The 14,275-nt window shown below is 41.6% G+C and overlaps 1 protein-coding gene and 1 pseudogene across 1 annotated transcript in view; one reads left to right on the forward strand and one right to left on the reverse strand.

Moving 5' to 3' along the window:
- The window catches only part of Spon1 (spondin 1, extracellular matrix protein), a 295,302-nt gene that overhangs the window by 100,565 nt on the left and 180,462 nt on the right, over nt 1–14,275 (forward strand). The gene's annotated exons all lie outside the window — the stretch shown is intronic.
- LOC102005033 lies at nt 1,460–2,103 on the reverse strand (annotated as a pseudogene).

Raw genomic sequence — 14,275 nt, forward strand, 5'->3', positions numbered from 1 at the left:
TTCCCTCTTCCTTCTTTCTTTTTCCTTTCCCCTCCATCCCAGTTTGTTTGTGTATTTGTTTTTGTTATGTTGGTTTTTTTAAAAAATGAAAAACAAAATTTATGTGTATATACAAGGATAGTTGGAATAGGTGTATTGCTGATGTCTGTAGTTTATTGAGAGGAACAGTCAATGCTTAAAATTTTCTTTTTTCTTGACCAATTTCACATGCTTGAATTTGGTAATCAGAATGACTGATCTGAAAACAATATGCAGTATAAGAATCATTGTTGAACCCTACCATTTTGTATGGTGAATCTCTGCATCATTTCCAATGTTTTTTAATTATTATTTTTTTACTTGTTACTGTCTTTGATTGTTTGATCAATCTTACATTCTTATGTCTAATAGACTGAGCAACTTCGTTGAAGATAACAGAATGTAATATAGCAACCACTGTAAATTTCTATCATTTTGTCTGAGGTCATTCATCATTTTTGTTGTTTCTGTGTTGTTTTGATTTTGTCTTCATTGTTGTTTTGTCAGTTTTTTAATTTTTAAAATAAAAAAACACAAGAAACAGAATAACACAAATTTTTCTTTTCAATGAACTACGATAAACTAGTGGTATAAATGAAACCAATTAGGATGTGCAGTGGTACCTTAGTTAACAACCTTAATTTGTTTTATCATTTTGGAAAAGATGGCCACATTTGTGTTTGTGTGGGAAAGATGCCCGAATCGTGTTTATCACCCAGTAGAGTTTGCAAACAAAATCAAAATTTTGCCAAGTACTTCTGTTTGCAAAGCAAATTATTTGCAAACAAAAGCGTTCACGAACCAAGGTACCAATGTATATTGAAATTTTTTAAAAAGAAAATGCGTGAACTTCTCCCTATTTCCTGTGATCCCTTGATCATTGTGTAATGACCTTTCTCTCTGTCTCTTCTTACAGTTTTTGTCTTCATGCCTGTTTTGTCAAATACAAGTATAGCTATTCCTGCTCACTTTTGCTTTCTGTTTGCCTGGAGTATAATTTTTCTGTTCTTTCACTTTCAATGTGTGTGTTTTCTGTTGAGCTAAGTTTCTCATAGGCATTATATTGTTGGGGCTTGTCTTTTTTGTTTTTTGGGGTTTTTTTTTAGTGTTATATTGTAAATTTTATTTTCAAATTTTGATCAATAACAAAGAAAATAATAAAACAAAGAAATATAAAAACAGGATATTCATTCATATACCTACAAGATATAAGCTGTATAGATATTTTTCTAGCGAATTCAGTCCTATTCACACATTTAAAATACAAAGTACATTTCAGTCTCTCAAGAAGCTGACCACATTTAGCACCAGGAAAGAAACTGTACTTTAGCTTCTGATCATGACCTCAATATCCTGGAATAGGCAAAGAAATTTCATGGACTCTGGATACTTATCATCATCAATTAACAAAAAATTAATTTTGAGAAGTAATTCCTATCTATCACCAATTCACAGATGATTTCAGGGATTGAAATCTTAAAACAGGTACTGCTTGATGGTGTGGATGACTCCTACATTGGTTTGTTTTCATCTCCTCTAATGCTTGCTCCAGTTGCTGAACTAAATGAAGCAGGGTGGCTGGGTCTGTCTGGAGAACTTCGGTGCTGTGATCTCCGCTGTAATTAAGGTGCAGCTTGAAAGTCACTGCTGGTTTAATCTGTTGCCAGAGACTTCTGCTTGCAAGCTGTACATCTAGTTGCCATTCAGAGCGATGGTAATTTGGAAGGTCGGGTGCCAATTCATTCAGAATAGTTCTGATCTGCTTTCTGTTGTCCAGCTAAAGCTGAAGCAATAATCTGTTGAATTCTTCAGAGAATCCCAAAACAAAAACAGAGTTTTGGAAATGCAGTTCAGATATCATAAGCTTTGAGCTCTCAGCAAGGAGATATGTTAATCCTTCCACACCGTGCTGAATATGTCATTACTTACATTGAGTTTTCTGGAGTCACCTTCCTAGATTTTAGGGTTCCATTCTCACCTCAGGAACTCCATTGCAATCTGCCCAAACTCAGTGACCACTGTACTATCCACTTGCAGCAGGACAGCCAGGTGCTTCTTATGCTCCTTGGACAAGTCCAGCAGCATCTTCTCTGCCTGGCCAATTTCACCCTGTTTTGTTTTGGTTTTTATTCCTTCAGTCTGTATCTTTTAATTGGAGAAATTAGTCCGTTTATATTCAAGGTCATTGATAGATAAGGACTTACTCTTATCACTTTGTTGATCTTTTACTTGTTTTGAATGTACTTTGTTCTGTTCTTCTCTGTTCATTTTTGTGGCTGGATGATATAATAGTATTGATAGTATTTGATTCTTTTATTTCTAATATTTGATTCTTGATTATCCTTTTGTATATATATTGGTCTACTGAGATATATTTCACCTGCTTTCATGATGTAGTTACTTTTCTTTCACTTCCGGGTGTAGGAGTTCTGTAAGCACCTTTTGTAAGGCTGGTCTGGTTTTTGTTTGCTTTGGAAGGATAGTTTCTCCTTCATTCATGAAGGATAGCCTAGCTGGGTGTGATATTCTTGGTTGACAATTATTTCAGGATTTGAGTTATATCATTTCACTCTCTCCTTGCCTATATTATTTCTGCTGAGAAATCTGCTGTTTGTCTACTAGAGATACCATCAAATGTGATTTGGTGCTTTTCTCTTAAAGATTCTAGACTATTTCCTTGTTTTATAATTTTGACAGTTTGATTATAATACACTGAGATGAAAATCTTCCCTGGTCATGTTTATTTGGGCCCTAAGAAGCCTACTGTATGAAGATTTCTGTTTCCTAAGATCTGAAAAGCTTTCTGCTATAATTTTTAAAAATAGGTTTTATGCTATTAATTTCTCCCCCTCAAGATATTCTAAAAAATGTATTTGTTCAAGTAATGGTGTCTCCAAGATCTTGAATACTGTCTTCATTTTCTTTCTTTCTTCTTTCCTCCCTTTCTTTTTTTTCTTTTTGCCTGACAGATACTTCAGATGATTTACTTCAAATTCTGATAGTCTTTCTTGCACTGGATGTAGTCTATTGTTGAGTCTCTCACTTGTATTTTTTATTTGACAACTTGGCTCTTGTCAAACTCTCTCTTTGCTGAATTTCTCATTCATATCCTGCATTGTCTTTCTAATTTCATTTAACTATTTATTTGATTATCTTGGATCTCAGTGCATTTTTTAAAATTTTATTTGTTTTCTGTATTAGGGATTGAATTCAGGATGTTTACATTAAGCTACATCCCTCACCCTAACTCTTCCCTTTATTGAGATGCTAAATTGCCCAGGCTGGGCATCAATTTATGATCCTCATGCCTCAGACTCCCGAAGTTCTGAGATTACAGGCATGCACCACCTTACCTGAATCATTGAGTTATTTTACTCTTTTAAATTCTTTATCAAACATTTTATCGATATCAGTATCTTTTGAGTATATCACTAGAGACTTATTATGTTCTTGTGGGTGTACCATGTTACTTTCTTTTTTCATATTTCTTGGCCTCCTATATCTGAGATTTACATATCTGGTGGATCATAACTACCACATCCGGTAGTGCTAACATTTTTATGGGGTGATCTTAGCAGTGGCTTTCTCCTGAATATGTACCTTGGGGTATCAGTTTACTATGCAATGTAGGCTTTATTTCCACCTGGGCATCACAGCATATTGTCCCTACCGCCCCTTTGGCTGTGATTAATGGCTTTGGGCACAATGCTTGCCATAGTGAAGTCAGAACCATTTTCTTTGCAGCTCATGCAAGAGTCCCAGGTCACACTTCAGTGGTTCAAACAAAAATGGGGCAGAAAGCAATGGATATAGCGGTGTTCACTCTGTGCTGCTCCTACAGCGGCCATGGTAGACCCTGTCAAGCAAAAAGGTTTTCAGCACTGTTGATTCTAGGTCACCTACCTACAAGGGGCTCTGGTACTTACAGCCTCAGCAGTGGTGTGGGGCCTGAAGCACTTGCTCTCTGACCAGTCAGTGGCATGAGTCCAGATGCTACATGAGAGAGGCAGGAGTAGGGAAATCCTGCATCCTCTCTATGATGCTCATGCCCATCCTGACAGCAGTGGGTAGTCACACAGCAAGGGCAGAATCTGTGTAGGTGAGTAGTATGGGAGGAACTGAGGTGCTCCTCTCTGCTGGTGGCAGTGCACAGTTAAGTGCAGGGCTGTAGCTAGTGTCAGGCAAGAGCCATTGGGTTCTCTTGGCTGTGCATACCTAGGCAACAACTGGAGCTGGGTCTTTTCTGCCCTCAACTCTTTCAGCTGGGCAAGGCAAGTTGTTGCTCTGTGAGCAGGATACCAGCAGAACCATGGTGCTCCTTCCTGACCCCTGACTGCAGTGCAGGGTGGAGCGGTGGGGAGAATCACATTTGCACCTGTCTTCTGCCCTGGCTCTGGGGCAAGTCCACAGCCAGCTGCCCACACCCTTGATCTCAGAGGCCAAGTGCCTGAGCTCTGGCTCATGAAAGCAACACCCTCTATTCCCCTCCTTGTTGCAACACCTATCCGCTAGAGTGCAAGGCAGCCAGTGGGCTTAGCTCACAGTCACTCTGCAGGGCCAAGTTGGGTTCACCAGGGAGCTACCCCTCAAGCCAGTGCAGTGGGATGTTCTGTGGAGATAGAGATATGGAGGCATCTCTGACCCCTCGAACAGTCTAAATTGAGGCCACACCTCCTTTCTCAAGATGGCTCCTGGGTATTCACCGGAAATGACTAGGTTGTTTTCCAAAGCCAGGCTACTAGGCAGATTCCACGTTACTTACCTAAGTGGGCTTCAAGCCAGCGAGGGTTGTGAATATTTCTAGTTTCTTTTATTATACTGATGTTCCAGGTCTCTGACTCCCACAAGGTCCCAGTCTCTTGCTGACATCCAGCATTCTCTTGCGTTCCCTCATGTCAGAATGGGGCTATGCACGGTATGTCAGTTCCTCTCTGTGGAGGAGAAGGTGAGTGCTGAATACCTCTACACAGCCCTCTTGGATGTCAGGATGGGTTGTTTTAAATTCCCAGTGGCTCAGATGTCTCCCCTGTCCGACTGGGGTAATAATATATCTGCCCCATAGAGCTGCTGTGAAGGTCAAATGAGTTAGTGTATGCAAAGTCTGGCACAGAGGAAGGCCTGTGCGAGGTGGTGTTATGATTGTTGCTGTTATTGTGATTGTTTTACAATTGCTATAAAATAAAGATCATCACACAGATGTTTACTAAAACAAAAAAGCAGCATCACCAGAAGTGAATTTTAAGTTCTGGCACTTAGGACAACTTCTGTACCTTTTATTTTTTTTAAATGTTTATTAGCGCATGTTTGCAGTGCACAATGATTATATTCATCATGGAGCATGGATACATGTATATAACACATCGTAATTCTTTTTAAACCTCCCCCCCAGTTCATCCTCTTGGTTCTTTTCCCATTTGTAATGATCTGTCTCTCCAAATCTGTAATCTAAAGATGATTTTGGAGCTTTGAAATCTATTGAGTTTTAGGTCTACTGGGTCCTTACTCTGCTTGCTTGCTTTCTCCTTGCCAATTCCCATCAAAAATGATGTGGCATTAGAAAAATATATAAAACAAAATAGTTACACTAAATTTAAAAAAATAAAGACCAGGGAAGACAAACACTAAAATATTACATCAAGACAGGAAAAAGAGTAAGCAAAATATATATAGGCTGTAAGTTCTCATGCAGTTGTAAGTTGTAGGAATAATAGATTACAACCTATTAAATAAAATAGATAACCATAGATCATTTGATATAAAAATATATATGCCAGTTAATTTTTAAAATGAATAAATATGTACTTGGAAAGTTTGATGTAGAATGAAAAGTTTATATCATCTCAAAGTACCTGCCTTGATAATATTTGGTAACTGCAAAGAGAAAAACAGAAATTTTTGAGTGGAGAAATGTGGCAGAAACCTATAGAGAAATAAATCTAGACTTCAATCGTGTGCCACTTGATAAGATGCAATGAGAAAAGCACAGCACCCCAGCTATGATGTTCCTGCTAAAGATGCATTAGCTGAATTGAATTATGAGGAAACATCAGACAAACATAGTCATTTCACAAAATAAACAACATGTAATCTTTGAAAGTTTCAGGGTCATAGAAGACAAAAGTGAAATGCTATTATAAATTGAAGGAACTAGACTAACATGAACTCTCAGTGTAACAGTGTGATCCTAAACTAGATCTTTTGACTGTGAAGGAACAATTGTTGAAATTTGAGTAGGGTTTAACAAGGATTCAATACGTCAATGTTAACTTCTAACTCTGATAGTTGTATTGTGGTTTTGTAGGAGATTTTCCTTGTGTGGGAGAAATACTAAGAAAGTACTATACTTGAAGCAGTTGGGTATCATATCAACCACTTAGTTCCAATTGTTCCAGGAGTGGAGTGCATTTCTTTGTACAGCTCTTGCAAGCTTTCTGTAAGGTTGGACTGTGTGCCGCTTAATACTAATCGTCAACTTGACTGGGTTAAGAGATTCTTAGGGAGGTCATTGGATCACACTTACTAGTGCATTAATTCACTAAAGCTCATAGTTGAATGTGCTGTTAGGAGGTAGGGCCCAATTGGAGAAGGTGGTCACTGGGGGCATCTTTGGAGCGTGTGCATATCTCTTTTTGGCACCCCTCCCCTGTGCTCTGCTTCTCCACTGCCTTGAAATGAGCAGCTTTGCTCCACCATATCCATCTGCGGTGATGTTTCTTCCTGGGAACTAGCTGACTATGGACTGAAACCTCGGAAACCATAAGCCCAATGAAACTTCTCTTTTAAATTGCGTATGTCAGGTATTTGGTCCCAACAATGAGAAGCTGACTAAGACAAAATGGATTCAAACTGGAGACCTACCTGAGAGTCTAGGGGTGGTAGAGTAGAAGGAAAAAGAGAAGAGCTGTATTTGCATCTTTCCTTCTTTCTCCTTTTTCTGTTTTCTTCCTCCCAGAAAGCTGGGCTCAGATCTGGATGAGAAGACATTGTGTTCAAGAGAGAATACAGACAAGGGACTGAGTTCCTCCCTCCCTCCCTCTCTCCTTTCTCTCCTTCCTTCCCTCCTTCCTTTCATCTTCCCTTCCTCCTTCCCTCCCTTCCCTCCTTACTTCGCATAGTGCAGGCACTAAGTACCACCATTCCATACCAAGCCCCAAGCCAGACACTGAGGATGCAGAGGTGATGACGATGTAGGCTCTGCTTCCAGGAGCTTGCAGAAAACAGACAAGTCAGTGGGCAGCAGCCACATGGTGGGAAAGGGCTGTCCTGGGAGCAGCACAGATCCAGGGATCCCAACCTAGTGGGGGGTAATGAAGAAGGTCGAGGGTGCACAACCTCTGAGAGGCATAGTGTACCAGCGAAAAACAGTAGGACAGGGGAAACAGACTTTGGGATTGTCCCTAGGCCAGAGAAAGCAAGGAACACTTTTGGACCTGCATGGGAGAGATGTGGGAGAAGCAGAACAGGGTGTGGTTGGGCTGAGAGTGGAGCTATGCAGAGGCAAAAGAGCTGATACTCAATGACTTGATTTTTCCTTTTACTTTCCTTCTTTTATTCATTCCTTTACCAAGATACCCCTTCTCTGAGAAGTCACCTGCATGTTGACCTCATTTGTAAAATAACAGTAATAATAATGGCAAAAATATGTGCCAATGATAACATTATTTCCTCTATTGTACAGGGGAAAAAACAGGGGCACAACTTGCCCAACATCATGTAGCACCTACATGGTAGAGCTAGGATGTGAATTCTGGCAGCCTAATGCCACAGACCAAGCATTTGACCTGCCACAAGGCCCAAGGAGAGTTTTAATGAGGCCAACTCCCTGGGAGGATTGTCTTTGTAGAAGAGCCTCAGTAGTTCTTTAATTAGAGGAGATACTTATAATCTTCAGTCTATTTGTACATCTTACACTCAAGTCACCTCCCCTACCATCCCACCGTGTTTGTTAGCTTTCCCTTGCTGGGCCACAATACTGGAGAAATACACTTCGAGAAAGAAAGAGTTCCTTTGGCTCACAGTTTCAGAGGGTGCAGTCCATGGTCACTTGGTTCTATTGTTTCTGGGTCTGTGTGAGGTCGAACATCCGGCAGAAGGGCGTAGTAGAGCTTACCATCCTGTTGGCTGGCTAAGCAGAAAGAGAGGCAGGAAAGGGCTGAGGTCCCAGTGCCCCCTCTAGGGCATGTTCTCACTGCCTTAACTCCTCCTTCTAGGTCTTAGCTCATGATTTCCCACCATCTCCTGATAAAGCCACCGGGTAGTGACCAAGTCTTCAACACATGAGTTTTTAGGGGACACTTCAGATTCAAACCATAACAGTCACTTGCTCCCTCTCCGTACCCATTCTGTCATCAGTTTGAGATCTGCCATGGGTCTGGGGAAGCTGAGCTGGACCAGATAAGGGTTTTATCCAGAGTGGCCACAGGGCTTGAGCAGCTCATAATGGAGGAAAAGAGGACATCATAGGGTCAAATCACATATTAAAGCCCTTCAAAACAAAGGCAGCCACAAGGTGAGAACCTAGACACCAGGTTGGGTCACAGTGAGCAATTCAGGGTGCAAATCAAAAGGCAAGATCAAAGCAAAGCTAGGCCAGACATAGTGGTATACACCTGTAATCCTAGCACTCTGGAAGGTTGAGGCAGGAGGATCACAAATTGAAGCCCAGTCAATCTAGACAGTTTAGCAATTCAGTGAAGCTCTCTCTCAAAAACCAAACAAAACACAACAAAACAATAAATTTTGGATATGTAGCTCAGTGTGAAGGCCCTGAGTTAAATTCCCAGTATTACACCAAAAAAAAAAAAAGTTTTAAAAGCCTCTTATGTATGTGTTGCATGCATCTTAGCTACTTTTCTCATTGCTGAGACAAAATACCCAACATCCAAAGTTAAAGGAGGAAAGGTTTATTTCAGCTCACAGTTTGTAGAGGTTTCAGTCCATAATCACCTGGCTCCAAGGCCAGGTGGCATGGCAGAGAACAGTTCAGAATGTAATAAACAGCACAAGAGGAAGACAAGCCTCTTTCTGTACCTTATATTGTATCCAGGCTACCTCTACTGGAACTAGGGCAGTGCCAAACCAATCAGTGGACTGATTTAGTAATCACCCACCCTTAGTCCTAGCACCCTTAATCCTAGCATTAACCATGAATCAGTCACACACTGTAGATTCAATCACCTTTGAAAAAAATCCCATCTATGACTGAATGAGGCTTTGAGGGGACATCTAGACACAAGCCATTAACACCCCCATAGGAGGCATTTGACTTCAGTCGGGAAAGAACAACAGAAAAGTGTTCACCACCCTCTACCCTCACTATGCTTCAGGCCTCAGTCATTTGATAGACATTTAGTGATCACCTACTGTGTGCCAGGCTTGTGCTACATATGGGGAAGGGAAAGGAATGAGGCAGAGGGACTGGCACATGAACATTCATCTGTAACCCTCCCATGCCAGGCTGTCTTTGGAACCAGGTTGCAATTCCATTTTCTCTTTAGCCCCTGGAACAAAGCCAGCAAATGATGGAGTTGCTGGCTAAGGGACAGTGGGGCAGGGAGGGGCAGCAAACTCCCCTCGCATTCACTGTCACAGTCATCTCCAAAAGAGCTCTTTATAGAAGAGCGTAATTATTCCATTATTCCTCCACAGCCCCGAAGCCTGTCCCTTTCCACACCTCTGTGGCTGTCACTACAGATTCTGCTAATCACGTTTCCCAGACAGTTCCCGGAAATGGTCCATTGTACCAAGTTTGTACCTTGCAGCTGGGCTCAGGGGCAGAGAAGTCAAGGTTGGCATCGTGGCTCATCCCAGTCCGAGCCTGGAAGGGCCCTTTCCATTATTTAAGTAGTGTGGGGTTGACAGCTTTCCACTCTGCCTCTCAAGCATTCCCTCAAGGCTGATATCATAATCGTTGTGGGAAATTAAAGCTCAGAGAGGCAACGGGATTTGAACTGGATTGAAGAGACCCAGAGTGTCAGAGTCAAAATAGAAACCTGGTCTCCACATTTAAAATAGAAGGGATGTTACACTTTTGCACAATTTCCTTTCTGAGGGCCCACATCTACTGGAGATACCCGCTACTGCCTTTGCCCAGTAACTTTAGCTTGGGCTTCCTTGTCCCACAGGGGGTAGGACAGCCCAGTGGAGAAGGGCTTGGACTGTGGAGTCAAACCCTGCAGGTTCCTAATCCTGGCTGCACCCCTTCAACCCTGGGTAACCTTGAGCAAGGTTTTAGATCCCACTCTGCCTTGACTTTTTTCATCAGCCAAAGATGATAATAATAGTACTGTACCTACCTCCTAGGTAAGAGAATTAAAGCAGCGAATCTGCATCAGTCATTCTTGGCCTGGTCACACATTAGAATCACTGGAGTAGCTTTTAACCCACCGTTTCCCTGATCTCTGCCTCTGGAAATTCTAAGCTCGTTGGTCTGAGATGGAATCAGGTGATCAGTAATTGCTCACTAAAATAACACTAACCACCAGCCTGGTCACTAGAATCTTTAGATTATATAAAATACATGCTTCACAGTGCCTGGCACCTAGTAAGTACTCAGTAGCTGATAGCTATTGTCATACTGGCAGAAGAGAAAGCCAAGCATGTGAACTGACACTGATGAACTGGCACAAACTCCCAGGTGAGCCACAGCTACCATGCAGTGCATTGTGGGTAGGGATGGAGATGAGCAAGAGGGAGACCCTCCCTCATCAGGGTGTCATTAACTCGGGCTGGGTAGAAAAACATAAACATATGAGAAATTAAATAGCAGCACAAAGTTTTAAAAGTAAAAGAAGAGAACATTTGGTAGAAAACTTCCATGTCAGTTTAGCTTATTAATGTTCCTAAGAGCCTCATAGAGTAGATAGAAACTCCAATTTCTGGGGCAGAAAACTGAGGTTCAAAGAAGCAATTCACCTACTACAGCTTGAAAGAGTAAAGTCAGGGTCAAATTTAATCTACATGACTATAAATGTCTATTATACCATTTCTTTACCATGCCCACTTCCTGGTCCTTATACAGACAAGTAACAAACTAGTTGGGGTTAGAATTTAGAAGATTCAAATGCTAGCATATGTAGATGTTTATCTATCATCTACCTGTCACTTTGTCCATTTATCCATCCACCCAGTTCTGTGGCCCTGCATGGTTGTAAGACAAGGTTTTCAGCTTAAATATTTCACCATCTTCATGAATAAAGTTTTTAAAAAAATGAGCTTTAAGCTAAATAGCATATTGCTCCCAATAAATGAGAGGACAAAGATAGCTAAAGTTATGCTTTACACTAAGTGCGCTGGTGGTATCAGATTACTTAATGTAGATTAACTACCAGTTCTGCGCAGTAATACAAATAGAGGAAAACAAAACTAATGTGATTAAATACACTCTGAGACTATTTATTTTGCCAATTGTTAAAATTTAGTCAACAGTCAGATTGCAAAGACACTTGCAGCTGCAGCTCCAAAATAGCCCAGCCTCCTCCCAGCTGTTGCTAATTAATGTGATTTTCCTAATAACCGTTTTCTGATAGCAGACAGACAGTGGCAAATCAAAACAACTTTATTTTTATGCTGATGAGGCCTAACTACAACAACAGAGAGCCCAACTGGATCCACATGGAAATGCCGCTCACCGCAGGCTGACACGTGGTACATCTCACGCACAGCTGACCTGCGGTGCCGCGGGCTTATTGCACAAGCCCCTGGGCTGTGGATAGCACAGCGGGCTGCTTCATCACATCAGTCACGGTTGTAGCGGGTCACAGTGAGAGATTCTATGGGGTCCTATTGAATGGTGCTCTGGACAAAGAAGTAGCCAGCATGCCTCCTAAGCAGCCCATCGATGGATGTCTTTGACTTGTGTATTGGTTCCTTGTTTAATCATTGCAGCTAATTCACCAAAAATCTATTTCACAAAGCACCACAATTTATGAATTAAAACCTGGTTTATACTTCCTAAGGGGAGGGTACCAGACATGAAAACGGGCTTTAGTAAATTCCTCTACTAACAACCTACTACAATAATATCACAAACTAGGCCAGTTGGTGACATCAGACCTCTGGCTCTGAGGGACTCCTGGGCATCTCTAGGGCAGCTTAAACAGAGAATAATCTGAGCAAGAATTAATAGATTTTTAAAGACAAGCCATGTCCACTCAAACAAACATTATGCATACTACAGAAAAGTGCATTAAATGTAATGCAAATACTCATTACTAAGATCATTACAAAATGCCTGCCCAAAATAAGGATTCTGGTAGTTCACTTTCTTTTGAAAGGCACCATACTTTGTATCAGAAACATCCTATATAGGAGGCATCCAGAAAACTGGGGAAACGTGTATCTCAATCTGATGGCACAAATTCATCCAGTTGCAGAACTGGGTGTGGTGGGGATGCCTATAATCCCAGCACTCAGGAGGCAGAAGGAAGGTCACCACGAGTTCAAGGCCAGCCTGGGCTACATGATGAGTTCAAGGCCAGCCTGAACTGTATAGTGAGACCCTGTCTCAAAAACAAAGCAAAACAACAACAACAACAAAATCAACTAGTTGAAAACACAGAATGAAGTACTAATCAAGGCACAGACCCTGGCAAATTTTTGATCTTTGGATTCACCATATTGTGAAGGTCAAGCTTCCAGGGAGGTCTATTGTGTTGTCCCGTGGAGGTGGTGACCATCATCCTCTTATCTCCTTATAGAAATGCGGAAACTGAGTTGTCCCCCCGCCCTGTCTCCACTATGACATCTCTTATCTCCACACTGTGACAGCTTTGAGCCTTTCCGAGGGACACATGCTCTGAAGTTCAGCTCCTTCACCCTCCGAGACATGCCACATGTAAATGTATGTGTTGTTACCTTGTAACTTTAGGGTAGATATTTTTAAAACTTGTTGTTTTAATTTATTCCTTGCCACCGTGAGAAAATGTATGTATTTGCAGTACTGTACCCTGCTTAACATGGATAAGAGGCCCCAGAATCATTTACTAGCCCCACATTGCAAGAATTAGCGATTTAGCATTTTTTTAAAAATGGTCATTTGCCTCCTACTTTGCATTAAAATGAGGTCTCATTAACTTCTTCCACATTTTTCACTAAAAAAAACTATAACTCCTGGTACTTTTCCTTCCCTTCATTTTTCTTTTCCTTCCTCCCTCTCTCTCTTCCTTTCTTTCTTAACTTGTTTCTGGAAGTACTTTCTGTGAGAAAGGCTAAAAAGCAGGGTAAACCATGCCTAGACTTCGTAGCTTCCATATGGTCTCATGTTGCTCCAGAACTCTGCAGGGGTCCAAGATGACAGTGTTTTACCTCTGACGAGCTCACATAACATAAAGAGGAGGTCAGGTGCTACCAAAAGGGTGCAGAAATTAAAAGGAAGGAACATGAAGCCCCTTCGAGGGATGAGCAAAGCAAAGTACATGGTTCAACCAGTGTCTTTTCATAGAGGAAGCTCTGCCCTTGGCTTAGCCTCCTGCTGGTGGACAAACCACCACCCCGCTGACTCCCGACATTGTGCAGGGATTTGGAATTTAACCCCAAAGGTTCCTTTTGAGAATGCTGATTGCCATCAGCCAAACTGCTGAGCTTAGACAAAGCAAAGCAGACACAAGTGGCCTTTATACAGTGGGAAACGTTTCATGACTCAGACCAGTCCCTGTTTGCTGATTGCCTGACTCTCTGGGAGGTACTGCTAACACAGAGGAGTTTATACTCCTTGTCAGACTGAGGACATATGGCACATACTCAGAGCTATGTGCTGGACAGAGAGGAGTTGAATTATAGAAAAAGCCAGTATACTGAAAATATGTGAGATCCATACCATCAGTGTCTGCTGTATGAAAGGCACTGGTCCGTGTGCTGAGGATACAAATAAAGATACATCAGGTCCTATTCTCAGGAAGCTCAGAATTCAGTCAGAAATACAAAATGCAAGCACTTAATAAGTCAAAGGATAATGCAAGTCATTAAGTTGAAGCAAGTATCAAGCATGCACAGTGCCTCCATCCAAATGAACAGAGAACTCCAGGAGAGTAACAGGTCATTTCTGATGGTCCTGGTCAGTGTGAGTAGAAGCCAGGAGGAGACATGTGATACATATTCTGCACATAGTTGTTATGGTTGATACATTGTGTCAACTTGGGGAGTCTAGAGGTTTGGCTAAGTGATTCAGCAGGAAGCCAGGGTGCTTACTTTGTATACATCCTGAGCCTGTGGAAGAGAAGGGCAAAGATTACGTGAGAGGTACACGCCCCTTAGGTGG

This window comes from Chinchilla lanigera, unplaced genomic scaffold, assembly GCF_000276665.1.
Source record: "Chinchilla lanigera isolate Chin_1 unplaced genomic scaffold, ChiLan1.0 scaffold00013, whole genome shotgun sequence".
NCBI classification, from domain to species: domain Eukaryota; kingdom Metazoa; phylum Chordata; class Mammalia; order Rodentia; family Chinchillidae; genus Chinchilla; species Chinchilla lanigera.